This window comes from Pavona decussata, unplaced genomic scaffold (genome assembly GCF_977016875.1).
Source record: "Pavona decussata unplaced genomic scaffold, jaPavDecu1.1 SCAFFOLD_181, whole genome shotgun sequence".
Taxonomy (NCBI): Eukaryota; Metazoa; Cnidaria; class Anthozoa; order Scleractinia; family Agariciidae; genus Pavona; species Pavona decussata.
Genome location: NW_028145591.1, coordinates 881,458 through 909,395, shown reverse-complemented (window position 1 = coordinate 909,395; position 27,938 = coordinate 881,458). Strand labels below are relative to the sequence as shown.

At 37.9% G+C, this 27,938-nt stretch overlaps 1 long non-coding RNA gene and 1 pseudogene across 2 annotated transcripts in view; one reads left to right on the top strand and one right to left on the bottom strand.

The window, feature by feature from the left end:
• The window catches only part of LOC146463073 (dedicator of cytokinesis protein 7-like), a 44,656-nt pseudogene that overhangs the window by 15,466 nt on the left and 1,252 nt on the right, over positions 1 to 27,938 (bottom strand). Inside the window, exons 2-22 of the transcript XR_014857005.1 lie at positions 27,812 to 27,897; positions 27,485 to 27,551; positions 23,661 to 23,885; positions 22,928 to 23,101; positions 21,554 to 21,721; positions 20,194 to 20,287; positions 19,191 to 19,261; positions 18,147 to 18,238; positions 17,868 to 17,982; positions 16,705 to 16,775; positions 16,242 to 16,392; positions 14,340 to 14,441; positions 13,779 to 13,865; positions 11,623 to 11,845; positions 10,254 to 10,430; positions 7,871 to 8,136; positions 5,201 to 5,271; positions 4,587 to 4,724; positions 3,946 to 4,059; positions 2,683 to 2,972; positions 1,629 to 1,905 (exon numbers count right to left, since the gene is read on the bottom strand). The product of XR_014857005.1 is annotated as a dedicator of cytokinesis protein 7-like (transcript). The remainder of the gene's footprint in view (positions 1 to 1,628; positions 1,906 to 2,682; positions 2,973 to 3,945; positions 4,060 to 4,586; positions 4,725 to 5,200; positions 5,272 to 7,870; positions 8,137 to 10,253; positions 10,431 to 11,622; positions 11,846 to 13,778; positions 13,866 to 14,339; positions 14,442 to 16,241; positions 16,393 to 16,704; positions 16,776 to 17,867; positions 17,983 to 18,146; positions 18,239 to 19,190; positions 19,262 to 20,193; positions 20,288 to 21,553; positions 21,722 to 22,927; positions 23,102 to 23,660; positions 23,886 to 27,484; positions 27,552 to 27,811; positions 27,898 to 27,938) is intronic.
• On the top strand, positions 12,480 to 17,972 carry LOC146463074 (uncharacterized). The gene is made up of 3 exons (XR_014857006.1): positions 12,480 to 13,085; positions 13,293 to 13,473; positions 17,840 to 17,972. It is a non-coding gene; the product is annotated as an uncharacterized LOC146463074 (long non-coding RNA).

The following is a 27,938-nucleotide window of genomic DNA, read 5'->3' as shown; positions in this document are numbered from 1 at the left end:
TATTAGTAGTGTACCTGAAAGGAGTTGAGGGGATTTTGTCAGGTCGCTATTTATTATTGATTTGAAGGGATTATACGTAGTAAGGTAGGGAACTTACCTAAGGCGCCTACATTGAGTAAAAAATGAGAACCTACTCAATAGCGACATCCCGTTAATATTTATTTAACAATTTATGTGGTTCCTATGGGGTATAACAACGGCGTAAAGCCAAAAACAACATTAACACTCTGACCAGTCTCAGCAGACACAAACAACACAAGGAAACAATCAGATCTCGAAGCAAATACATGCACACGGCACCAAACGCAGGAAAACGTGTGCGAGTAAATCACGAGTGGTTTGGTTTGACTTCTCATTGGTTGAGAAAGTGGCGCGATTTTTAAAGGGACACAGTCACCTTTGTGACCGCGCTGACCTGGACGCTAGTTTTTGTCAATTTTGAAAAGCGTCCACCTCAACCCGAAATCAAAAGTACGCGTCGGCATCTAGAAATCCGCTTCAATCTTCCCAGTGTTTTGTTGGATTTTCAATCTTTTACTGGAAACCTGTTTCTGAGTATGCTTTTGCTCATCCTATGATATTATTTTATCATATTTGGTTAAAAACAGTATGAATCGCGTCTCCAACGGAACATGAAAAGAAGAGGTGGGAAACGTGAAGGCGCCGGGCCGAAGAAATCGCCTGCGTTGACTAAAATAACGAGAGAAATCAATCAAAAACATTGGAGAACAAATCAACATTATATATATTTGGAAAATTACATTTTCTCAACCTGGCGAAAGGTTCGTGCGGTGGGAATCTTCGTAAACGATTCGAACTACGCGTCATGGCTGCTTGGTTTGGAGCTCAGACGAAGACAAGCTTCGGTACACGGTCGATTATCTCCTTGACAAGGAAAACCTCCAGTAGGACCTTGTTTTCTACGGGTCGAGCAAGCGTTCTTGCAACGACATGGGTTTGGTTCCTAAATTTAGATAACGGAGAAGTTGTAGAAACGAAATTATAAAAGCAAAATATATGATTGAAAGCAGAAATAAAGCTTACCGGTAGTTTCGCTACAAAGTCGTTTCGCTACACTGCAGCTCAGTTGATTCGCTACGTTTTAAAATTGACATATTCTCTAATATTTGAACTTGAAATTTGCTTCTCATGCAAACACTGTGAAACGCAGAAACAGCTAAGATAATTTTTCACACGACCGGATACCGAAATAAACGATTTAATGATTCTTCGACTTCAGAGGTTTTCGTTGACGTTTGACTTTCCCTGGACAAGTCCATCAGAAAATTCTCCATGGTATCAAGAAAATGAGTGTTCTAAAATGACATTAGGTCTATAATCACTATATATATAATAATTTTTGACTGGCAAATACTTCGACTCGACAAGGTTTGTTTACATTTTTCAAAGGATGCGCTTCTCAGCGCGAGACTTGTGATAAAGTGTGATATGCAAATCAGCTAAGAAATAGTATCTAATGCGCATGTGCACCAGGTGACTGTGTCCCTTTAAACCAATCACAGAATGAACCAAAGCGAAACCAAAATAAACGCAAAATAACTTTTCACAACCAGTTTCAAGAAAACTACTCTAGAAGGCAAGTGATCAAGTAGTATTAAGCTACAGACCTGTGAAGCCATGTCACCCTTGCTCTCCTCGGTCGCCATGACACCTGTTATGCTGGAGGTAGCTATGGCCATTGCCACATCTGGAGTGATGCTGGAGTTTTCCTCGCTGCCATAAACATGCAGCTGCTGTAACGCTCCAACAACTAAACCAATTATGGGCAGATAAAGTGCAGCCACAGCAGAGCGACACGACAAATCACCATAACGAGTGTCTGAGTCGTGACAGGCAATCAGGTCTCTTGTGGTGTTTGTGGCTTGGTTTATCAAGGTCATGTCCCTAAAATAAAAACAAAAAAATTGTTATGCACTGTATTACCCGCTTGTCAAATGCCATTCCCTTTATTCTAAAACTTGGAAACAGTGCATAAAAAAATTTTTGAATATTTGAGGTTTATGTTCCTGAATGTTCTGCACTCTATGTAGTCACACTCTATGTGTGACCACTCACATCAATTCTAATGAGGTTAAAAGGGTATTACTTAAGAAGAAGCTGATTCCTTTTGTTTTGTAATTAATTAAATAAAAACGTATAGATTTTTTTTTCTCATTGTCTGAATCTTCAAAATTACAGTCAAATATCTCATAAGCGACCACCCAAAACACCAAAATGTAGTGGTTGCTTACGAGAGTTGAACCAGAGGAGGCCTCTTACAAGAACAGGTCTCACACATCTACTAATTCCAAGACAATTCATTGCATACATATTCCTTGTCTGACAATACCACAAGTGCTAGACCGTCACAACAGTTCCTCGTAAACACTGAGTGGCATAGTACATACATTCAACATGAAGATCAGACAATGTGTCAAGTGGTCGCTTACAAGAGGATAAAAACAATGAATAATTATAATGCTGTCACTTCAAAAAGTGGTCATGGTTGCGGTCGAGTATGGTCGCTTAACCCTGCTTACGAGAGGTTCTAATATTATTATAGGCTTTTGACTGGGAAAAATTGGGTGTTTTGGATAGGTAGTCCCTTACGAGAGGTGGACGCGCATGGAGGTTCGACTGTAGGAACAAAAAGGTTTAATTTACTAGAATGTTAAATCTTACCCTCCCTCCAAAGCCAAAGCCAGTTCAGATAAGACCAAGCCAGCCATGAAATGCTGCTGTCTAAAGGCAGTTGACAGCTCCGCCATGCTGTTACCAATGATCACTGTGTACGTAGAGGCCGCAGAGCCAATCGCGGAGACTGAATTTGTAGGGGAGGGGGGTGGGGATGGGTACAATGGAGATGGGAAAGGCAGATTAAGAGTTACATAATGTTCATGACTACAAACAATCCTCAGGAACTCGAGTCTGAGCTGTGATGCTTCTGGATCAATGGTGCCTTGATAAAGCATCTGAAAGGGAAGAAAGTACACCAGTTTGATTTAGATTACAGCACAGCCAAACCCTGTTCTACAGACACAGCCGGGACCAGAAAAGGTCTCTCTATTAAGAGTGGTGCCTACTTTTGCTACTATGCATACGTTCTGCGCATCTCAAGATGGCCCGAGAAAGTCGGGTTTCTTAACAGCGATGCCTCCTAAAAAAGACAAATTTTTGCGCAGTTTATAACTGCAGCTGTATGCAGGAAAGGCAGATCTTGACAAGGGTTATTGGAATCCGAAAAGAAAATTTGGGGTAACCATGCATTTTTCAGAGATAATTAAGCTCCAAATTTTCGTTTTGGAGTCAGGTAGCCCTCATTAAGATTTTCTTATTCTCATAGTCAAAAACAGCCCAAAAATGCCTCTGATTTAGGAATCATCATCCTTAATGATTGTTTTTTGGTGACCCTTACACCGTGGAGCTCTATTTATACTAATGATTATTTGAGTAAAATGAAGCATTTTTCGTGCTAAATGGTCTCATAAAACACAAAGGTCTTGGAACTACTGTAATTTTGTGATAGATTTATGTGGATTTGCACTTGAATAAGAATAAATTCTATAACACTGATTGCCACAGCACAAATACTATGATAATAAAGGGAATGCTAAAAAGGTGGCATTTCACATCTAAAGACCATTTACTGCATCTTCAATTTAATTTACACTTCTTCGATACGCATTTTGCCGAGCCTCATCTTTCTATCACACATGAGCCCTGAAGTTTAATACTTAACCACTGGTTCCGTTTTTCATTGCTGTCAGTCAGTACAGAAAAAGACTGGCAAAACAAAGACGTTAAGCTGAATGGGCTCAAAGGTCGCATTCGCACCCTGTGATTGGTAGATACTGATCCACATTTTCACTTTCTGCTTTTCATGGTCCACTAGTTGATGATGATGGGTTCAGAGTTCACATGTTATTGAAAGGCTTTGTTTCATACCTCTTTACAGTAATGTCTGACAAGTTCGAAAGCAAAGCCTCTGTCAATCAGTGAAAATAGGTCATACAAGAAGAAGGCAAGGCTGGAGTTTAGCCTCTGAGCAAGAACAAAATCCTGCAAAAAACAACATTGAGAATATCCGTTAGTACATACACTTTATCATCCAAATCTGGAAACGAGTACAAATATGACGAGATATTTGTGCAGTCAGTTAGTTGTACTGGAAAAAACCAGTTAGGTTCTTCGTACTGTGAAAAAAGGGTTTTCCAACGCACGCGCGAGCAGTCATTTTGTTTCTTATAGTTCTCTAATAATACACCAAACAAATAATGTTTTAGGATATACTTTGGATATACTTTAGTCCTTAAGGTGAAGTTTCGCTAATTTCTGTTTTTCTTAAGCTATGACATCTTACAATATTGTGGCTAATTACTGTACAGTCAAACCTCTTTATTACGGACACCAAGGGGACAGGAATGAGTGTCCGTATTATAGAGGTTCACGTTTTAGAGAGGTAGGCTTTATATGGATTTCGGTCTCTCAGGGACCAAGTGAACTGTCCGTAATAGAGAGGTGTCCGTATTATAGAGGCGCCCGTAAGGAGAGGTTCTACATTATCTACAGGTGTCTACAGTACCCACCTCAAGTTTAGTGGTGATTTCATAGACTGTGGAGTTAACCATGGCTCGTATGTCACCCAAGAATTGATCAGGAAAACGACTCTTTCTTGTCCAGAAGAACTTGTCTGTGTTCTCAAGGTGCTGGGCCATACTTTTAAACTGCAAATGCAACAATCAAATTTGAAAGAGCAAAGCATGTCACATCGGATGTCTTCCAGCTGCAACAAAAGTTTGGAACCTGCTCCTCACAAGTAAGATGTTGTTACCTTACTGAGTCAATCAGGGTACCCTTATTTGGTGGAAAAATTTTTTAAACTTTTCAAGGACGTTTCAGGACAAAAGTACAATTTTAAAGGGTACAACAATGTTTATTTTGTCTTTTTAACACGAATTTGGCCATGGAGTCAGATTTTCATATTTAAGAACTTTCAAGGTACACTCCAACCCGGATCAACACATACCGATGCAGTTTTTGCTGAAATAAAATAACCATTGAACAAAATGTCTCTGAGACATAATTGTTCTGGCTTTGTGGAGAGGTTTTCATTATGGAGAGGCTTTGTTAGTCAGAGCGGTGGTTAGGATGTACTGTAATCCCAGATTGCCGCCAGTAAATTTCAAATCTGAAACATTACCATGAGGTCAAAAAAGAACCAAGAGGTCCACTGGCCAGTGCCCACTGTAAAGCTAATTCCTCATGCACTAACTGAAAAAAAAACAACAACAACAATACCGTTGAAAGCTATACACACTGCATCTTTTCCCACACATTTTACCAGCTACAGTACATGATCATAAATCCTTCAACTAATCTCGGAGATGGTCTATTAACTCTTGGACAACAAAGAAGTACCTGACACCACCCCCAGCAAATGTAAATGCCCACTTTACTTGTAAAGTACAGTTAACTACAAAGAGCTTAACTGTGTTGCTTATCACTATGGTGTGACCGCAGAGTTACCATTTTGTTGTCATAGTGCGTTACGGACATTCCAAGGAACTTGTTATCGGAACAATGGACGTTGTTAGCTACATTAACTTGCTATTTATATCAGCACTCATACCCATGTCATTGTTCCTAGATCGTTTAGGTTTGCGTGCATGTGCGTATCCGAATATTATCAGTTTAGCCATCTGTTGCGTATCAGGTCTCAAAGAACAGCGCTTTCGTGCATCTCACAGTTTCCGCATTGGGGCTGCCACTACCGCTCCAGAGGCCGGCTTGCCCCCCTGGCTTATCCAAACACTTGGCCGATGGTCCAGCAACTGCTACACCCAGTATATCAGGACACCGGCTTCAATACTCCAGTCAGTCCCTGCCCAACTAGCTGCTACCCATAATACTCCACTGCAATCCTGGGATCCAAGCACAGGACAATGTAGACCTCTTTAATGTTGCAAATGTTATTATTTTCCTGGCAGTATTTGGGGCTATATTTGGGTGCACACCTTCCACTTAGCTATCGCCCGTGGCAGGCTGGGTGGGTCCCTTATCCCACCTTATTATTAGCTACCTACAAGTACTGGGTCGGGGGGTTTCGTTCTCTGGGTGAGTTTGCTACCACCCCTAATCATTCACTGGGCGTCTGCTACCGCCCAAGGGTTTCTGTCCCCATTCATTATCTCTGGGTGTGTCTGCCAACCACCCAAGTTCATGCTTTGGGGTTTGTGTCCGCTAACCGCCCCATTTATTTTGCAGGGTGTGTTCGCTAACCACCCATTTACACCTTCCTGGGTGTGTCGCTACCACCCACGCTTGTTGCTATCCTAGGGAGCACCCAGTGTCCATAGTCCCATTTACTGCCAGACCTGTCTAGTTGTTATTTGAGTACTCTAGAGCGAAGCTGTTGTTAATTAGAGGGAAAAAACAAGACACAATTTTCTGAAGTTGCTTAAGTAAGGGAGCGGGGACATGGGCTTCGTACATGCTAAAAAACTTGGCAAAAGAAACACTCTACTAGCAAGGTGGGGGTGGGGGGGGGGGGAAGGGGTAGTCAGGAGACAAAGGGATGGGAAGTGTATGGGAAGCACTCCCAAGATGGGAGAAATGGAAAAACATTTTGCAATAGTGTTTAATATTTAAATGTGGTGCAGGCAGGCAATGAAGAGGAAACGAAAACAGGATGATTGGATGCACTGTCCACCTCCCCCTCCCCCTGTAAACAAAAAGTCTTTTTTTTCCAATTTTTTAATTTTTAATATTTTTTTTTAATACCTGTATTTAAGCTATAGCTTATGACTAAAAATAATGACGGTCGCAAACAATTTAGGTTTGGCACCATCCAGCCAAACCTTTAATGTTTGCGACCATCAAATTTTTAGTCATAAAGTATGGCTTAAATACAGGTGTTTAGTGTTTGAATGTAAAACTCCCTGTAGAAGTCTATGTTAGTTAGACAGAACGTGCAGAAGAATAAAACAAGTTTTACAGCTTCAGTTCGCAAAGTGCTGCTCACTAGTTTAGTTTATAAAGATTTAAAAAATTTAAAAAATTTAAAAAACAAAAAAGTGTCATTTATATAACTGCAGGTGACAGCTACAAAGTCACTGTTCAAAAGATATCAATACCAGACCAAGACAATGGCTAACAGTTTTTATTATAATGGTTTTTTTTCCAAGCGAATGCAATTGCTCACCAAATTCAGTGTACATGGAAACTTTATAACTCTAAACTAGAGTGTAAACACCATAAAAAGCATTGAATTGAAGAAAGAAAATTGCCGTGCAATAAGTCTTCATCCACCAGAAAGTTGTGTAATAATAATAATAACAATAATAATAATAATAATAATAATTATAATAATTTTAATACAACTGGATGTTTTTGCTTGTTAGTTTTTTTTTTGGGAACCCAAGAAACTGACATGTGAAAGTACCCAAGTCATTTTGCATAACTTTCTGCTACTTATTAAAGGGGAAGTATCATGAAAATTTGATGCAATTTCAAAACCCAAAAATGCTTGTCTGACAACAGAAACAAAACATAATTGTCTAGTTTTGTTATAAATTATCACCCCAGTGCAATAGAACTGCCGATGAGTGCCCCTGGCCAGAGACAGAGTACGTCGGAATGGATTGAAACTTGAAAAATGTTAGGCTAATGTTTTTCAAGTTTTCGTATTTTTGTTTCCAAAATGCGCTAGAACACAGTACGAGTTGTTCCTGTCAAGAATTGAGTTGATTTCTCTCATCTCGTTGTTCTAGAATTATTTTGTAGCAAAGTGAAGGTCTTATTTCACCATTTTTAACAAAAGAGGTCAAAAATCCCATGATACTTCCCCTTTAACATCTTTTTAATTTTGTACCTTTCTACTACTGTTACTGCTATGGCCAAAACCAGGGACAGCAAGCGAGCTTGACCGTGCTTCTGCCATGCTGCTTCTATTGCCAGGCATGTTCAAACCCTCACATATCATCGGCTCGTCATCACCATCAACCCATTTTCCAGATCCATGTGACTCTTGCTGTTGATCAGTCAATGGTGCATTGAGTTGGGGATTACTGCTTGAGAGCTTCTGCCAAATTTTACCCTGCAGGCCTATTGGGATACTTGCTGAACGTCCTGGCTCTCCTAAAAAAGGTAGATTAAAAAAGTAAATCCCTATCCCTGAGAGTTTGGAGGCAAAATAATCTTTGGACTACAGTGACTTAGGGGCTATTCACATGATTCCGGAATGAAACTCATTCCGGAACGAGTTTCGTTCCAGAATGAAGTTCGTGCCGCATTCACATGTGCAAATCGACGGACTCTGGCTCACATGGTTTAAGTTCCCGCGTATCAGTAAACAAGATGGCGCGAGTTTGCACGAAACATTGTTGTGCATATTAATGGCAACAGCTTTTGCCAAAGTCTTCAGGTCACTGTTCAGCTAAAGCACTTTGAAGGTGCTCGAACAGCACTACTTTATCCGAGTCCCATTCCACTTCTTCTCCCAACTTTTGCCTTTTATAGCTAATGAAAACGTCCAGCAATTTTCTGTTTTCGTTGCGTCCCATTTCCATCTGCAAACCGAATCTTTCTTCACTTTCATATCCGCCATCTTGAAAAAGATACGCATGCGCTACTCACCCCAGGCGATTTTTCATCTCGGAACGAAGTTCGTTCTCACTTTACATGATACCAGAATGAAATGTCATACCAGAACGAAAATTTCATTCGGATTGAAAACCGGAATGAACTCATTCCGGAATGACTTGTGCGAGGGCACAATTTCGTCTCGGCATCATGTAAATAGATGCAGAGAAATATATGGAGATGGAATGAACTCATTCCGGATTGAAACTCATTCTGGAATCATGTGAATAGCCCCTTACTCTAACTAGGAAGCTTAAGGTTACCCCACACCTTCAGAGATGTCTCGCGTTTAAGCGATGTAGTGCGTCCAGTTTAAACTGTAGATACCTAAACCCCCATATCAAATTAAAGCTTATAGAGCTGGCTATCAAACTAAACCAAGAATTTTGAAATAAAAAGCATTGTCGAATTTTTCACAACCTCTAAACGGGAGCATCCGAATCACCTTTTTAAAGCTACAAGTCAAAGCCAATTTTGATTTTCGCTAATTTAATTTTCTCCTGAGTTTCCCGACCCAAAGCGCTAAAAAACGTGTCTGTGTTTTGCCATATTCAATCGCAATGAAACGTTATGGAGCATTTTCGAAATAGGATGGAAAAAATGTGGAGTGATCTTACAAAAATCGCTCTCGGAGAAAAAATATTTCGAAAGAAAAAATTCGCAGACATGATTTTGTTGTTTATATGTTAAACTAGCTACTGTCCAAATTTGAAGGCAAACGAACAAATTCCTTTTGAGTTCTGGCTCCTCCAAGTGAACAAATTGATTCAAGAAAACAGCGCTAAAACTTCAGCAATTCATTTTATTTCAAAATTCTTGGTTTAGTTTGATAGCCAGCTACATTGCTTGGACGCCAGACACCTCTGAAGACACCTCTAAAGGTATAGGGTAACCTTAATATAAGAAAATGAGCTCTGTTAATTGTTCTACCGTGTGGCATGAAATTTTGGGGGGAGTATAATTTTGTGGATTACAGATTTTTTGTGTTTCGCGGAAACAAATTTTCGCGAATTTGGATTTCAGACTATAATGCTGGGAAAAATTGAAGACTCTATTACAACTGTAAAGAATACAGGTCGTCGTCGTTATATTGTTTGCAACCAATTTAATTGAAAGTAATGTAAATAAAAGGAGTACATTTTCGATGGCTTTTTTTTTGGCGGCAGTTTATTTACACGGGATCTAATTTTCACGGATCATGGAAAATCCACAAAAATTTCAAACTACAGGATAAGTATTAGTCATTCATCTGCCTTGATTAGTCTTTGCTACTTGCAGATAACTGACTATAAGATCTTGTTGTGACATGAAATAAGGTGTTGTTGTTGTTAATGTTATATCTTTACACTGTGGGTGAAATAATTAATGAGAGGCCTATGCAGTTATACAGTATATCCAGGCTTGAATGGGATTCGAACACATGACCTCTGCAATGCCGGTGCAGTGCTCTACCAACTGAGCTATCAAGCCAACTGGGAGCTGGTCATTCTTTGAGTTCATAATATAACCGTCAAGGAGGCAGGGAAATAAGTAAAATGTAGAAAAAATATATGAATTCTATGCAAGGTTGAAAAGTGCATAAGGCAGCTTAAAACTATTGAAACGAATCTAACCTGAAAAATGTTCAGGTGATGCTGTTGGTGAGTGATTATAAGGTGCAGCAAACACATAAGTGATGTAGGATGCCAGTAGCTGGTTACGGCCATGTTCATCCTCGCTGTTCTCCAGCATCTGATGAAGCCGGCGAACAATCTGTGTCAGTGACTCAAACGCTGCTTGGCCAATGTTCACTGTTAAAACAAGCACACTCTGTCACCTATTAAACATTCACTTATTTCTACCAAACTACCAATTTTCAGTAAGGAAAAATTGGAAAGTGAACAGCACCACTAGAAAGCTATGATGAATAGCTTTAATCTGAATAGCTTTTATCAGAAAGATTACAACCTAGAATTTCCTTTACTGACTCCTATGATACAACCCCCTTGTACAGTGGTCATAAAAGGCAACAACACTGTGTAGTACTGATCAGTAGCTTTCATGTGTGTGAATGGTTGGCTAACATCTGTTGGACAAAGGGATTAAAACAAAGGGATGCTGAAGACAGGGTGGGGCGGGGGGTACTAAAGTGTATTAGTGATGGGGAGGTGCAAATGAAGTCAAGTTGTTACGTACAAAAAATTCATTTTAGGGCTTAAACTGGATCTTCAAAAAGTCCCAATGGTTTAGAATATAACCAGTTCATTATTTTCTACAGAAAATCCCTCAAAATGTCCCAGTCCTAATCCCTCCACCCAATAAAAAGTCCAACAGAACTTGTCTACCCTCAAAAAAGTCTACCATCACTAATTTCAAACCTGTTTAAGGTCTTTGCACCACCCTGTCACTAATACACCTGAGTAGAAAACTTCATCAAGTGGGTACATCCTTATTCAACAGATAAATGGATGGCTTGGGGGACACTGTCTACTGAGTAGGGATGTAATCTCCATTTAAGTTGTCCTCTCTTCAAACAACAAAGCTCCAACCAAAAGACAATGGGAAATTTGCAAGATCAAAGAACTCCTTGAAATCTTATTTCAACTGGAATATCCAAATGCAAAAATAATTGATGTGTGTTCCATCTCTTGCTATCACCAGCCATGGCCATGTACCAATCAGTCAGTGTAAAATGCAGCCTGTAGGCTAAAACTATATTGGTTACTGGTAGTTAGAGATGTATTGGATCTAACCTAGGCCTAATACCATTATATAGGCTTGTGCTGGGCCTAACAAGGTCTAAATCTAGTCCACTGCTTGTGAGCCTCAGTTGGACTATTTGAACCAAGCAGCCAACCACCCTGTTTGGACCTGTTTGCCGGCAAATAAAAAGTGACTCACAGCTTTCTCAAGGACTTGGCTGTTGACAAGACACCCAACCACCCGGTGTATGTGTATGGAATATAACAAGAAACAACGAAACACATAACTTGGGGTTTATACCTACAGTTCCTGATATAATAGGTGGCCTGACTAGAAGCAAGATAAGCTTGTCCAAAACAAGGTACAGAAACCTCACAAGAGGCTCCTCCCGTGCCTTGGACAGTTCAACAATGCTTTTTCTCAATGCAGTCTCCAGATTTCCTTCAGTGCTACGGCTTGGTGATGATGTAATCCACCCCTCAATTTGATGGCAAGTCTTCAGAAATTTGTGAATATGTAGCTCCTGAAGGCAAGAAATAAAGGTTTATCTAGCTAATGTATTTTCTAGTAATGTAAGTTTTCTCTGCGGTTGGTTTTTAGCACTTGTTTATTTCTTAGCAGATGAATGCTGGATTATTTTATTCAATTGTGTGTTTCAAAGACATCTTGGATTTGTCAATGTTTTATTGTTTGTTTCTGTACATGCCCTAAGTTCATCTGTTTTCGTAATCCATGGAAGACTAAATATCAATTTTCCCTGTTAGCAGAGGTCTCTCACAGGGAGAAGGAAGAGAGACCTCTGCCGGCCCCCGACGTGTTCTCTCACGTAGCCACCGACCAGATTTTTGGTCGAAACTGACCCGTTTTCAAAACCGGTTTCCGTTAATGTGCAATGCGCATGCTCTGTTCAGATTGTACGCTGGAAATCTCTGAGTCCACAATTGTTATGGCTTCTGCTAGTTTACAAGTTTCGCACTTCAATTATTACACGTTTGCCATCTTCAAAATCCTTACTTTGCTTGATTAACGCGATTCTACTTTGCAAAAGCATTCCTTACAGAGCCGTGAAGATTCCTTTTAAAAGTCAGGAGTGATATCCAAAATACCGCAAACCTTAGCTTTCCAATCTCCTGTAGTTAGCGATCGCCAGGTGCTCTGGCCGCTTAACTTGAAATTTACTCCGCACAAAAGGCAGTTTCCATCTTTGCCTACAGCTGCTGGTTTTACTGGTGTCCATGGACAATTATGTTCTTTGAATTTGGGATGTTGTTGAGGGGTCCGTGGCAGTTCCACCTACAGCTAACAGTAATTTCACACATCGCCCTACTGCGGCTGCTGTTTTGCGTGCAAACCGGTTTGCGAAGCTCGTGTTACATGCGGCTAAAATGTCACTCGTTGCCAGGAAACACTAGCGCATGCGCGACAAGAGATTTGTCGGGGGCCGGCAGAGGTCTCTCTCCCTTCACGCCGTCAGAGACCTCTGCTAGCAGGGAAATATCAACTCCTCATCCCCTAAGAATAAGTTCTCCCAAAAAATAAGCCTTTGAAATCTTAGCCGAAGCAAGCAACTCCAACGCTCCAAGGGCTTGTATGAGTATAGCTTTTTTAACCTGGTTTAGGTCCTTAACTTAGCACATCAAAGTAACTAACGTTAACGTGAAACCTGACCCAAATTAAAATCAGGGCTGTCATATCACACTTTAAAGAAGCTGGCTCCACAAGGACATTGTGCCTTTGGATTGTTATTCACTATGTAACACTTGGTATGTATCTTTACTAGTGAAATAAAGATTATTATTATTATTATTATTATTATTATTATTATTATTATTATTATTATTATTATTATTATTATTATTATTATTAGCCATTCATAAGTAGAAGTAAGTCTTGATTCTAAGTCTTTCAGTCATTTTGACACCCTATAGGCCAGTAAAAATCCAGTTATCTTTGTGTTGATTGTATTTCAGATAAGAGTGGGTGACAAATTGAATGGTAAACTTAAGAAGATTTGGAGAGGTCCATGTCTATTGACCCCTTAAAATGATTCATTGACTCATTCATTGACTTCCTGACTTTGAAAGTTATTTGGAACACAGACTTCAGTGTGGTTGCGGGCTGTGATAGCCGGACCCTCATTGATAATGACAGGTGTGGTGATTTTGTAATCTTTGGGGTCTTTTGGTGTTTGTTAAAAGGACTGTAGTTATGTTGAGGGATGCACGATTTTCAAACTGGCACTTATTGTTTTTCAAGAGGCAAGTCTTGGGACTCAATGACAGCAATAACAATAATTTTATTATTATTTGTAACAAAATCACTGTGACAGCCCTGTTTGAAGTGTACAATTCCCTCCAATAATTAATCCCTCCCCTCAAAAATGAGCATCTGAAAACATACTTTGAAAAAAACATCAGAATTACAGGTGGTACATGTAATAGAAACAAAATGTTTACCTGTGTATAAATGGAAGACACTGCCCTAACAGCAACATGGAAAACTCCTTTGTGGCCCTCCACCCATTTCATACCAGGAAGTGGAACCTTTAAAGAACAAAATAATGATACCATGTCTACAGAGATGAAACCACAGGGTGGACTCAAACATGGCAGTAATTAAGACTGCTGTTCTCTATCTCTATTCACATTTAGATTTGGCGACTTGATAAGTAGAAGGAACCTGTACGAAAATTTACAGCTAGACATGGCACAATCTGGCCGTATCCTAACCCATAGTAATTTTGGGGCTGAATTGAACAAGACAAAGTGTCAGACACCAGATTTGTCTCAGTACAGCCATAGACCAAGATATTAAATTTGCAAGTATTAAGGATTTAATATTTGGAGTTCAATACACACAGAGTTAAGCTTTCTTATGACTAGATGGTGATTTTTTTTTAAATATGGGTAATTTTTTTCCAAGATTTGAGTTGTTCTGTGAGTGTAGTTTTCTGCTAGTGTTTCCGGTGAAACATTATTATAGTACCAAGATACAATCAGACAGAGTGAGTCAGTTACCTCTGGGGAAAGCATACTATAACTTGGGGGTGGCTTCTCCAATGAAACAGGAAGATGAAATTCACCCAATGACAATCGGCCATCCTTCACAGCAGGGATCCACTGTAAAAAGGTTAAGAGCAGAATTTCATCACATGCTAACTCATGGTAACTTCATTACATAAAAGCAAAATTAAGGTTAGTAAAGTAAACACAAAGACTGAATGTTCCATGCATAAAAATCAAGGTAGGTCATGACACAAACTCTTGAGATAAAAATAAAATCAATGATTCTTGGAGGTTTATAATTCATGGAATCCAACAGGGTTTATTCAAGAGCGTAGCTTTGCGGGATTTACGCAATTTGAAAAAAAAAATGCAAAAATTTTATGTTGGCGTGTCAAATGGGGTGTACAAAATTGTGCCCAAGGATAAGCATCGAACTTATTTCTAAATAAAGTATTCAAAAACACCACTGACAATACAATTGACATGACCACTGCCTCTTAATGTCTCTATTGCCTTTCTTTTCTTTCTTTGTTTATATGTTCGTATTCTGCACTTTCTTGAATTGCTTCTGAGTAATTCTTTTTCCATAATTATACATGTAGTCACTATTCCCATACAAATTCATCTTAAACACCCAAACTTACCAGGGTGTCATATTATTTAAAATGCATTATCAAAAATTGTGTGGGTCCAGAAAATATCCATACCCCCACCACAGAGGGAATTTCACACAGGTCCCCCCCCCCCCCCTACTCCCCAGGATTTTCCATTTTTCTAGGTAGTTTTCTAAGCAACACCCCCCACCCCCCTCCCCAACCCTTTTGGAAATTTATCAAATATAAATACACCCCTCCTCCCTCTGGAAGATTTTCATTTGACAAAACAGCCCAAAACTTAATCCATTTTCTGCAAACATAACTTTTAGAGTTGGAAACCTTGAAAATCTGCGTTATTGAAGAACCATTCAATTTCACTGGCAGAGTTTGTTTAATTAATACTCTTACATACTCTTGATACTGCATCAGAATTGTTGTGTTTGATATTTGCTCATGTTCACAGACATCAAACATTATTATGCCAATTTTTTAGAGACCAAACTGATTGTCGCTTTAGCTCTACTGATCGATGATTCTCAAGGTAATCACTCAATTTAGTTATTTTAGTCAATACTTTTCACTTTGAATTGGAATACCTCAAGCAAAATAAGCGTCTTCAAGTGCCTTCTTTTGTTTTTATCTATTTACAAGTATTGATATTAGTTTATTGGTGTTGGGCACTATTATGTATTACCATCATTAAATAAAGACTACTACTAAGTATACTACTACTACTGCTACTATAAAGATCTACAAAGTTGTTTATAAATGTTACATTTAACAAATCGATGGTAGTTTTCTATGGTCTATACTCTTATAGACTATAAAATGACGTCAAAAAATGTTCAAAACTCAAGTGGAACCACGAGCTGCAGGCGAGTGGTTTCACTGCGAAGTTTTGGACATTTTATGGCGTCATTTTATGGTCTATAAGAGTATAGACCATGAAAAACTGCCGTCGATTTGTTTCTTAAAATAACATGGAAAAAATACCAGCGGAATTGGCTATTTTTTTTCGTTGAGAAAGCGCGCGCGTTACATCTGACGTCATTTTTATTGTCTGTACTCTTATAGACAATGGCTACGAGCCAATCAGCGACGGGAATTTGGACAATTATGGTGAAATACCATTTAATAAGACATTGATTTCTTACTGAATAGACTGTACAAAGAAGTTCAAATATCTTTTTGGGGAGCCCCCTTTCTTGGGCCCCATTTCTTGAAAAGGGGCCCTCTTAAATTACAGAAGAGGGCCAACTGGGCCCTCACTGGCCAATCTCTACAGATGTAGAATGAACCCTTATCCAACCAAACATACCGTGTATCCAATGGGTGTTTCAATAGGTACTTTCTTATCAGGTTTCTTGCCTGTTGAACAGCTGATGTGATAAAATGTGAAAAGCAGATGGTGCTCAGCTGTCAAGTTAACTGGTAGCTTCATCTTCACTTCTTCATAAAAGTCTGGAGCCCTAAAATCAAAGACAGCAACTCACTTAAATGATTGTTAAAAAATCAATACCTTAGTTTTCTGAAAACCACTTAAAGGTATAAGGCATTTTGTTTGGACCACAAATGGAGCAGAAAAATAGATTAATATCATTGTCCACCAACAGCAACGTTCATTTTTATTAAATTATATCCCTCCTTGAATACTGTCAGGATCAAAAGTCCACAAATTAACCCAAAAAAAAAACATCCTTGATGATACATAAATCACACAAACTTGAAAAATTTAATAATAACAAGTAAAGCACAAATAAAATAATCGAAACATGCCATACTTATTGTGGTAAGTCACTGCAGACCAGACTTCTGACTGCAATGCAGCCATACTTGATTTGCCAAACAAACACTGAAAACAAACACAACAAAGCCTGTCTCACAAGGTTTAAATTACTCTTTCAATATACTAAAAGGAGCACCCTTATTCCACATTAATTTTTACCACAAGGTCTCGGTAGCGGGAGACAAGAAATGATTCCCAGACTGATAAAAAGCACAATGCTTCTGAGTTTTAAAGTTTTAAGTTTAAAATGAGACATGTTTTGGCTTGAAAATAAGCCATCTTCAGTTAAATTACCTTTACATGTATATAGCGATTCATGTAGCTTTGTAATTTTACTGAAGATGGCTTAAACTCAAAAAGCAAACTGTGCTTTTTATTAGAATCATTTATTCCACATTATTTTGATTCACGTCAGAGAACTAATCAAAGCCATGGCATTAGATGTGAAGTTGAAGGTCCTCAGAAAAGATGCTGGTTGAGAATATAAAAGCAGTTCACTGATTGGACTGTTTTAAAGCCTTGTTGCTCCACAGTTTTCTGTCATTCGCAATACGCTAAACAACCCATTACACCACAAGAGCCAGTTAACAATGCACTGCTGCTGAATCCATCATGGAAGACCATGCCAACATGGATTGTTAAATGAACTTTCAACTTGAAGCTTGAGCTAGTTTTTCAAAAACTGTTTTGTTTTTATTTGCTATTTGTTATTTGTTATTCACTTTAATAATTTTTTCGGACTAGTAAATTTAACTTTCGGACAACCAGAATCTGAACGTTACTCGTCCAATGGACAAGTGGAATAAAAAAACGTTTTTTGCCCTGTTATAGTAGATAATGTAACTTAACTATTTGGGTTGGCCACAATGTTATCATAAATAAATTTTTAAACCATTGTTTGCTAAACTCTGTCTGAAGTTTGTTTAAATAATTGGCTGAAAGTTATCTTTTTATACTCTGACAAAAGTGTAATTTACAATTTGGCATTCCCTTGAATTTGCCACACTGATAAGAGGCTTGTACTCTCATCATTCTTCCATTTCTACTCCCCTGAGAAGCTTTTAATTCCTAATTTCACTACAAGATATCCCTCAGTGCAACACAGCCAATTTTTACTTTCTCATTCAAAGATGGACCCTGACATTGTTCAACTCTTACCTCAAGAGGAGCCATTTCTTCTCCAGCCAGAAACTGTACCTTCACTGCAATGTTCCTGGCTGACGAACTGCGGCTAGTGTAATTGACACTCAAGGGGTACACATACAGCAAGTTCCTGAAAACACATTCATTTGCAGTTGTTAGCAATATTGGTAAATATCCATGACTGGTATTACCAAGAATTTCAAGATGAAGTTCTCCAAACACTTCAAGCCACTACTACCTATTTCTTCTCATGATATTATTTTTTGTTAATAAGTTTACAGACAGATGTCTTACTTGTACGTGAGGTAAGGTGTAAACACTTCTTTGGGGGCAAACTCTTCAATTTCTTTAGTTGGTCTACCCTGTCCATCAGGGTATGGGTTTACCTGAAGAACAATAATAATTCATGGCACTGATGTATACAACAAATAACAATATTTTAAATATTGCAAAGTATTCAGTAGTCACAAGCCCCCACAGCTACCAGAAACCTGCCATTCAAGATAATGTTAAAGGGGAAGTATCACGGGGATTTTCAACTTTTGTGATGAAAATGGTGCAACAACACCTTCACTTGGTTACAAAAAAGTCTTGAACATCAAGAAAAAAATCAAGTGAATTCTTGTTAGGAACAACTCATGACCTGCTCTGGTGCATTTTGAGAACAAACTTTTTTCGAGTTACAGTCCACTCTAAACTCAGTCCATTTGTGGCCAGAGAGGCCTTGATAGTCTTACATGTAGTACACTGGGGTGACACTCAACAACACATTTGTATGAGCGATACTTTTAGGTTCTGTTGATACTTCCCCTTCAAGAAAGCACTAAAACAAAAAATGAAAACTAGGAAGGAAAATCATACTACTTGACACACAAATACAAAATAAAAACATGGTAATTTGTAAAAGGCAATACTTTGATAACAGGATGTCCACAACAAGGCAACAAACTTTGAGGGTTCGGTGGACCATTTATCATATATTTTACTTTATGTTATGTGTACAATGCACATTTCAATAAAATCAGATAGCAGTAATATTGCAGGGAACAAGATTGTAAGGAACTTACAGTGCAACGCGCCTTACTGTGGCCACCCAATAAACTTTTTTTACAAGTTAGCCAATCATGTTATTTTGTATTTTATGAACAAGGAGGAAGATGTCCTGATTGGCTAACTTGTAAACAAATTTTGTTGGGTGGCCACGGTAAGGTGCGTCGCACTGTAAATGCAGTTTCCATCTTCTCATTAGAAACACATTTATTTAATTTTTAATTAAATTTCAATATTGTTTTCTCTTCTTGTCAAAAAAAAAAAGAGCAAATAAAACTTGATGAATACCTGGTGTAACTCAGAAGTTAAACAGTAAGGTGGTTTGTCTCCAGGAGGAGAAATGTCCAGCTTTAGTGTACCTGTAACATAACAAAGCTAATTGGTAAGACAATAATACAAAACACAGTACACTCAAAATTAGCCAGCAAACTGTGTGCCATACTTTCTCCGGCATATAGGCAGGAATACACTTAGTTACTCCTGTTGGTGTAACTTTTCCTTCTAACCTCTGAAGGTTCTCAAAATTAATTTTGGTATAATTAACTAATCAGGTTAGTAGACAGACAAGTATCCATAGCTTGACTTCTACATGCATCCATTTAATAACAATGTATTAAATAAATACAAAGAATACTATTACTCATCTGATTACTTTGTTCGAGTAAGTCATCAAAACTATAACTAAATAATTTAACACATGCATGATAACCTTTCCAGATCCTCATATGTTTTAGACACATTACATCTCTTACACAATTAAGACATTAAACAACAATTTTCCAAATCTATAGAAACTGATGTTAAGGCACTAAGGGGCGTGCACATCAATATTTGGTAGAAGTTAATAAAGTATTTGTCTGGATGAGATACATGCAGTTATCATTTTAAGGAAACTCGGTTTACCATTTAGTTAGTGTTTGCTACCACTTGGATTGTTTAAAATTTAATTAAAACTTTATGTACCCTGGTACCTTTTAGAACACAAACCAGAAAACAATATCTCTGGGTAAGGAGCAAAACTACTGTACTCATCAGAATTGGTAGCCATTAGAAGTGAAAATGAATTGGACTTAATTTGCCCACAAAACACAATAACGGTCTGCTAGCTACAAGTAACTTCACAAAAGGTTCCAACAAGCACCCCACTCCCCAGACATGAATTATATGAATCTGAGGTCCACCCTGGTACTTGATGGACTTTCTTAGTATTATCGTTGAGATGTTTCACTCAGTAAACAAAATTACCTGGATTACACAACAAAAGGACTACAACACTAAACATAAAAATCACCTGGAATGCACTTGAGACGTTTTAATACAGATGACGGTCTTTTCAGGTCAGCTAAGAATTTGTACAGGTCATCATCTTTCAATTTATCTGATTCCTGAACAGAAGAAAAAGGATGATATAAGCACAGATTGCAGTGTTCCAGATAAGAGAGGGGTCTCAGGTCAAAAACCCGAGAAGCCTGGTTTCCTGACCCGACAAAATGAATGGCAAACTTAAGAAGATTTAGAGAGAACCAGAGCTATTGACCCCTCAAAATTCTTCATTGACTCTCTGATTTTGAAAGTTAATTGGAACACTGGATTGCCTGAATTCGTTTTATAAATCATACTATTAAATAAAAAAAGAAACATTAATTTAACTAAAGTCAGGTTTTCTTCATGAGACCTGTACCATAACTTGAAGCGTTATCACTTATGACAGAATGAGAGCTACAGTCAACTCCTGACAACTCGAACCTTCAATAGAGGAGTTGAGCACAAATGACCGAAAATAAGGAAAAACGGTATTTACTGCTTCTTTCTATTCACACAAGGTACATTTTAATCAAATTTAATTGTAGAGAAGTCGAGTGAAAATGGAACAATATTTCTAGATTATAAATCAGAACGTAACCGAAATGTAACGTAATGCAAAACAAAGCAAAGCAGACTAAGTACCACGAGCAGGTTTTAAAGATATCAACATGCCGCTACTGCTACAAAGTTCATCATGCAATTTATTTTCACAAGAAATATAGTCAGTTAATATGCCCTGGCGCTTCTGAACTAATCTATTACTATTGATTGTCGTTAAAAGTGCTGATTTCTAAGGAGAAGGAATTAAGCAGCAAAGCTTGATAAAGATACAGTACACTGTAGTTAAAAGTACCGTAAACCAGCAAAACCCTGAGCTGGAATGACACGGTGTAATGTAAAGAAAAATTAAAAGAATACACGGCTGCTACAAAATATTTTCAATGTTTTGGACTACAGTATTAATAATTATTGTTTTGACCAGTCATGTCATGATAAACATAGTTCGAGTTATCGAGGGTAAAATTATATAGAAAATGACCTGAGGGGAAACTAAAATTGGTTTGATTAAGCTGGAGGTTCAAGTTATCAAGGGCTCGAGTTACCAAGGGTAAGTAAAATGACGCAAATCCAGGGGAAATCAATCTTGGTTCGAGTTAGCACGAGGTTCAAGTTAGCGAGGGTTCAAGTTATCGGGAGTCGACTGTACTTCCCGTTATACTGTTTATTATCTTGTACAAAGCGATTTTAAGTTTTTAAGGCTTGGATAAAGTCCTAAGGCATGACCACTGAAATCAAGGCTTGCAACTGAGCATGGTTGTTCTTTTGTGTGGTGCTAAGAAGCATACCTGTTTGAAGAAACTGCTGACTGTAAGTGTGACAGGTCTAAAATTTGTAAGATCAGGAACTATGTCTAATTCAGCACCATCACCCAGATGAATTGACTTCCGTGCTTCATAAATTGAACCTCTGCTGGAACGTTGCATTGCAGATGGCGCATCTACCATACCAGATTGCTGTTAAACAAAAACAAAAAACTTAAACCAAGAAGAAACAAAATACACTCAATTGAAAAAACATTGTCACATGCAAACATGAACCATGGCCCATCAAATGTGTTCTTCCAGGTTATGAAAGCCACTCTGAAAATTAAGCTCCAACTTTTAATAATCTGGATTAGCTAAGTGGTAAAGTATTGGAGAGTTCTTTTCTGCACAGGGTTGCCATTAATCAAGAATTCAAAAAAAAAATCCTGAGTGACTTGTCCCTGGCTTTTTATGGATCACCAACAAGTTTCCACTGACCGTGCATGATGAATCATTTGGTCATAAAGCCAAATAAAAAATTATTCATAGACATCTGTCAATAACTATACCTTCCCAACAAAAAATAAACTTTATCAAAAGTGCATGTAATGGCAAGGAAAAACTGCAATATTGCCTGAGTGAGTTTTTACTGTCTTTGAGGTAGAATTTAGAATTTCCCTAGCTTGATGCAAATTTCCCTGATCTTGAAAAATAATTTGCTTTCCCTGGACTGCACCAATTGGCAACTGTTGCTGTTGCATTTGCTTTGAGGTCTGGCTGGACCTTGTGTTGTTTACGTTTGTTGTGATTGACTAGGGAGACTACAGGGGGACAATACAGGTAAAAATCAAAACTATTTTTTCCAGCAGAATTAAATGGCATCAAGCAGAGAGAAACAAGCACAAGCAAGTCATCATTACTCTTGGCTTGACTCCTAGTTGGTTGAAAAAGTGAAAAGGTTTTTTAAAGCAATCCCAAAATATACAGAAAGCAAAACGACAGAGCTGAGGAGGGCATTGGGCATCCTCTGAGACCGAGGGGCGGTTAGTCGGGCAGAAAGGATTTACATGGGCAAACGTTGGTTTACTATAAAAACGGGAGAGCCCCTGGGCTTACTGAACCAGTTCCAGAAGCATTTAAATTCCCCGATTTTGATTGGCCGGAAAATTTTTTCTGTTACACTACAATTACTGAACTACTGTAAGAAAAATGGCCTGATGCCACAATACTACTATGTTAACCTTTTAGCCCTAACGCCAGTGATCAGCATCAAGTTTCTCCTTGTAATATCAATGCTTCATTAATTTTTGGGATATTTTAATAAGTTCTCCCCAGTACTTTTATAATAAAAGTATGAGACCAAGATAGGAGAATTTTGTTCTTTGATATTAGGGGTTAAAGGTTAACTGCATGTACCCTTCTATTTGGAGCAGTAGCTGCTGGACTGTCTTTCTCCTGAACAGGTCCTGTGTCAGTGTTCTTCCCAGTGATAATGTCCACTAGATGTATAGCAGTCCATGCAAATGGCATGCGATACTTGCCAAGCCTGTCACAGTTTGATACAGCTGCTAAACGCATCTTGTCTCTATGCTAGTGATTAAAGACAAGGCAAAATAAGTCTAGGAAACCAACACAAATAGAAGTGGGTGTCCATTTTGTGGGCCAAGTTGAGCAATAAATTGTATATCTTTTCACTTTGCCTGTTTCAAATTCCAGCACCATGCCAAATTATTCTAGTAATTGGTTCAGACATTCGTGTTTTTTCTTAAAATCACTGAGCTGCATGATTTCTTTTGATGAAACCACCATCACATTCTCATAGTTTCACCAGGTTTTAAAATTCATTCTTTGTTTCACAATTTGCATGTGCACGTGTCCAAAATGTACACCAGCATGGCACCATTCAAAAATTTTTGATCACCTACCGGCAAATTAAATAAATTGCAAAAGGTAAACAAAACTCAAACCTTTCTTAATTTTTCATGATTGTAACTAATGATATGCAGTTTTTTATCACCAGCTATTAACTAAGACTGTCTAGTATTTTACTGTACTAATTTTGCATTGTACATGTACCTCATCTTATCTTAACTTAAATTTTGTCCTTTATAATTTATTTTATTTATTTACTTACTTCACCCAAACTAACCTTAGGGTTTTCAGTATCCTTCAGGTATGGTTCAGCACATTCACTGATGTCTCCTTGTTGCAAAACTTTTTCTAATTTTATGACAAGGAACACATCTGTTGAGGGGTATGTGATGGAAAATATCGCTGAGCGACTGAGAGTAGAGATGTCAGTGCGAGGATTGTGCTCTTTAACCAACTTTCTGCACCACTCACTGTTCATGTCAAAGTAGAAGTTTTCTGATATCTAATGCACAGTAAATCAGAGAAAATCAATTATTAATAATTATTAACGATGATGGCCATCAATATTGAGCACAACTAGAGAATAAATGGAAATATTATTTTTTCCCCAAAAAAGAACAAAAATACATCTTGAAGACTTTACAGATTAACTTATGACTGTATGGAACAGCTTTGTCATGTTACCTTTTAATTAATAAAATGCCAACTCTGAAGTTCAAAACTCAAAGAAAGATCACTTTTTACACAGCTTTCAAATGAATCATATTTGTCTACATTTCTCTCAAAATTGAAGGATTGAGGGTGTTATTATTAAGGGCCTATGTCTTAACTTTAGGTTGATTTTTGGCTTTTAAATAAACTGTTGTAGGTCGATTTTTTATTTTTCTTGAAAATTACCAAATACTAAATTCTGTGAGTTAAATAAGTGTGAGTAAATGTTAAATGAACTCTTGTGGGCCATGTGTCAGAAATGAGGTTAACCAGAAGATAACAGGAAAATATTATGAAAACCCATAAGATTTGACAGTAAGGGTTGTTTTTAGTACATGTACTTTGGATTGCCCTTAATTTTGATATGACCAGAACCTCAATTAAGCAACCACCTGTCATTATCATCATCATCATCATTATCACCATGATAAGCTTTACTTTAATCAGGGTATCATAATCATGTAGAAGGTCTTAAGTACTGCGAGCTGTGCTAACTACTTTAAGGACGGTGCCTACTAATACCGAAGTATTTTTGTTCGGTTTATGACTATGCGGGAAAAGCAGATCTTAGCAAGGCCTATTGGAATCCAAAAAGAAAATTGGGGGTAGCCACGCATTTTTCAGAGATAATTGAGCAAAAATATCTCTAGAAAGCGCCAAAATATAAAGCAATGTATGAGATTTTTTCCTAAATTGAAGCTTAATTTTCTCTGAAAAATGCATGGTTACCCCCAATTTTCTTTTGAGATACCAAAGGCATTTGGTAAGTTCTGCTTTCTCAGTATAGTTTTAAACTGGCAAAAATATTCCTGTATTAGTAGGCACCACCCATAGGAAACCCGAGAATCTCGCGATGCGCAGAACGTATGCCCAGTAACAATAGTAGGCACCGTCCTTAAGCTAATAAATATAACCTTAAAAGTATTTTAAAATAGGCCACAAGCCAAATAGAAGGGCAATCAGAAGATTGACTTAATTAAGCAGCCTCACTCAACCAAGCACCACCAACGTGTCACAAAAACTGAAACTGACACCAATAATCAGTCTCCAGTGAAAAGAAGTTAGAATTAAGTACAGAAGGCAAGAGAGGGCTGAATTCACTCCACATTTCACTGCCAAGGCAATAAGGATATAAGCCAGTTTATTGCAAGCAAGGGTTTCAACATTTCTGGGGATGGGAAGTATGGCTCACCCAAACTCTGAAAGGAATAAGTTTGGGCAGGTGTTAACTTTGAAGGATCCATGGAGAATTTCTTGAAATTCAAGGTCAATGTTAAACTGCATCATAACATGAATATTTGCCATTTAAGGTGGCCGAACACAGTTTTTAAGTATACAGGTGTTAGTAAACATTTGAAAACTACGTACTTCTGAGTACCCGAAATAAGCATGGTGCAAAATTAACTAAGAAGGAATAAATTTTGATACTTCTCGTTGAGCAAGGTAACGTTGCCATGGCAACACAGCAAGCTATTAACAGTCCACAAATAAAGGTTTTCCTTAATTTTTAGAAATGCACTCGTTAGATTTTTTTCCATTTTTTGTATCCAGAATCAAAGGCCCCTGTGAGCCAACTCGTGAATGCAGATGACACATAGTAATTGAAATTTAGACGGCTACGGAAACTTCCTTGAAAGCTAAAAGAAACTATATCTTTGCCCGATTATGTAACGAAAAATAACCATTCTTGTACTCTTGTATTCTGATGCGCCAATTAAAAAAAATCACGTGTTTTTTTATTCAAAGTTGATAGAAGCACGCCATGTGCAGCTACGTCAAGCAAATTCGTGTCCCCGATAGTCCGGGGCTACTGGATTTTGCAATCGGGCTAGTGGATTCTAACCATCACTTGCCCGATGGGCAAGTGAAGTTTTTTTGGGAATTAAAATTACAAAATTACTGTAGGGCAAGCCGATCTCACAAAGGGAAATCTGTTCAACAAAGTATCGCATTACATTTCATGCCCGACATACATGCGTGAAATTTTTCCTTTGGAGTTCAGTCCACGTAATCCTCAAGTAAAAATAATGAACTATGACAAGCTCTTGCTAAATAAGAATTATTTATCGACCGCGTCCTTTTGCTTCCCCATAAATTACCAGTTGTAAATTTCGAAAATGAAACATTTTTCCCTTTGAAACCTCTATGAAAGCTGACAAGATCTTAAAGTGTTCATTTCACCAGAAATTTGCATAATTTTGTTTACGACGTCAATGATGTGTGACATGGCACGTTCCGCTTTGGCGTGAAAACTGACAAATTAAATTATTTTTTAATTAAATTATTTCTAAATTAAATTATTTTTAATTCTTAAAAGAAACCGCACTCTGTAGAATAAAACGACAAAAACCTAACTTTGCTCAGATTCAACGAAAAATCTCCATTCTTATACTAAAATGATTGTCAAATTATTCTCTACAGAATGAATGAGCGAATTTTGACGCGTCGTGAAAAAAATTTTCACGCTTTTTTTTTTCACTAATTGAGTTTACGACCCCGGACTTTCTGAAAAACTGAAAAAACTTGTAACTTTGCTCATATTGAACGAAAAATCTCCATTCTTGCACTAAATGATCATCAAATTATTCTCTACATATTGAATAAGAATTTCCTGATGCCCCGTGAACAACAAATGTTCGCGGGTTTTTTTTCACTAATTGAATTTAAAACTCATTCACTGCGCACACCTGAAAGTTAACGACAAAACCGACCGACCGACCGACCAACCAACCAACCAACCAAGTCGACAGTCAGCTATCGCTATAACTCGTTAATTACGCTACGCGCATTCACGAGTTAAAAACTCACAAAATACTGACATAGTGACGCTGCTTTCATGTAATTTTAACAGAGAGATCTCCTGCAAATGTTGGTTTTGCACTTTAATGTTTTTTTAACACACCCTCTGTTAGATTTTGTTTTTTGTTTGTAGGCGAGTTACGCTTTTAGAGAACTACTGTTTTGTCAAATTTCACGAAATTCTAACGAGCAGTTCCTTAGAAAACAGTTCATTTCCATTAAAACAACCAGTCACAATTTTTTGCTCAAATGCGCATGCGTGGCTTTTAATTAGATTTTCTCAGCAAAGATGAAAAGCGTACAAAAAGGATTAGCTCTTCGTGAACTTACTTTTTTTGTTTGCCGATAAATGAAGAAGGTTTCACAAACAAGAAGCTGAGTTATTTTAAGAGCTAAACTTACCTTTGTGATCCATTTAGTATAAAATCGAGGGATCCTTAGTATTTGCTTACCACAACCCTAGCGCGCGCTTAATATCATCACTAACAGAATCTGTAAAGCGCGCGCAAACTGTGTTCGGCCACCTTAACACTGTACAGGAGACCCATAGTGAGACAGAGTGAAATTGAAAATAATCAAAATCAAGTGCACCTTTTTCTTCACTCTTCCATCATACAGAGCCATTGATGCAAATATTGGCTCCACTTCCAACTCAAGCCTAAAATTAAAAAACAGAAACTTGTCAGTAAATTAACATTTCATGATCGTGTTTCGTATGGTGAACCTTGGATACAACCACTTTTCTCCACACAGACCAACACGGGCCAGATAAAAAGGTCAAGCTAAGAAAAATAATCACTACATTTTTATTTACCCGGTAATTAGTTTCATTTTGTTTGACAATAAAATATTTTTGCTTTATATGATGTCAAAATGCAATGAGACAACAGTCATATGCAGGTGAACAATCAAACTTACTTGAGTTGAAGACACTTGACCAAAATTCTCTGCCCAAAATGTTCTTGAGGAATAGTTGCAGGAACTCTCTTTTCGATCCCTTCTTCCTGTACAAAAATGAACATAACAACATGAGGTGGATCAAAGC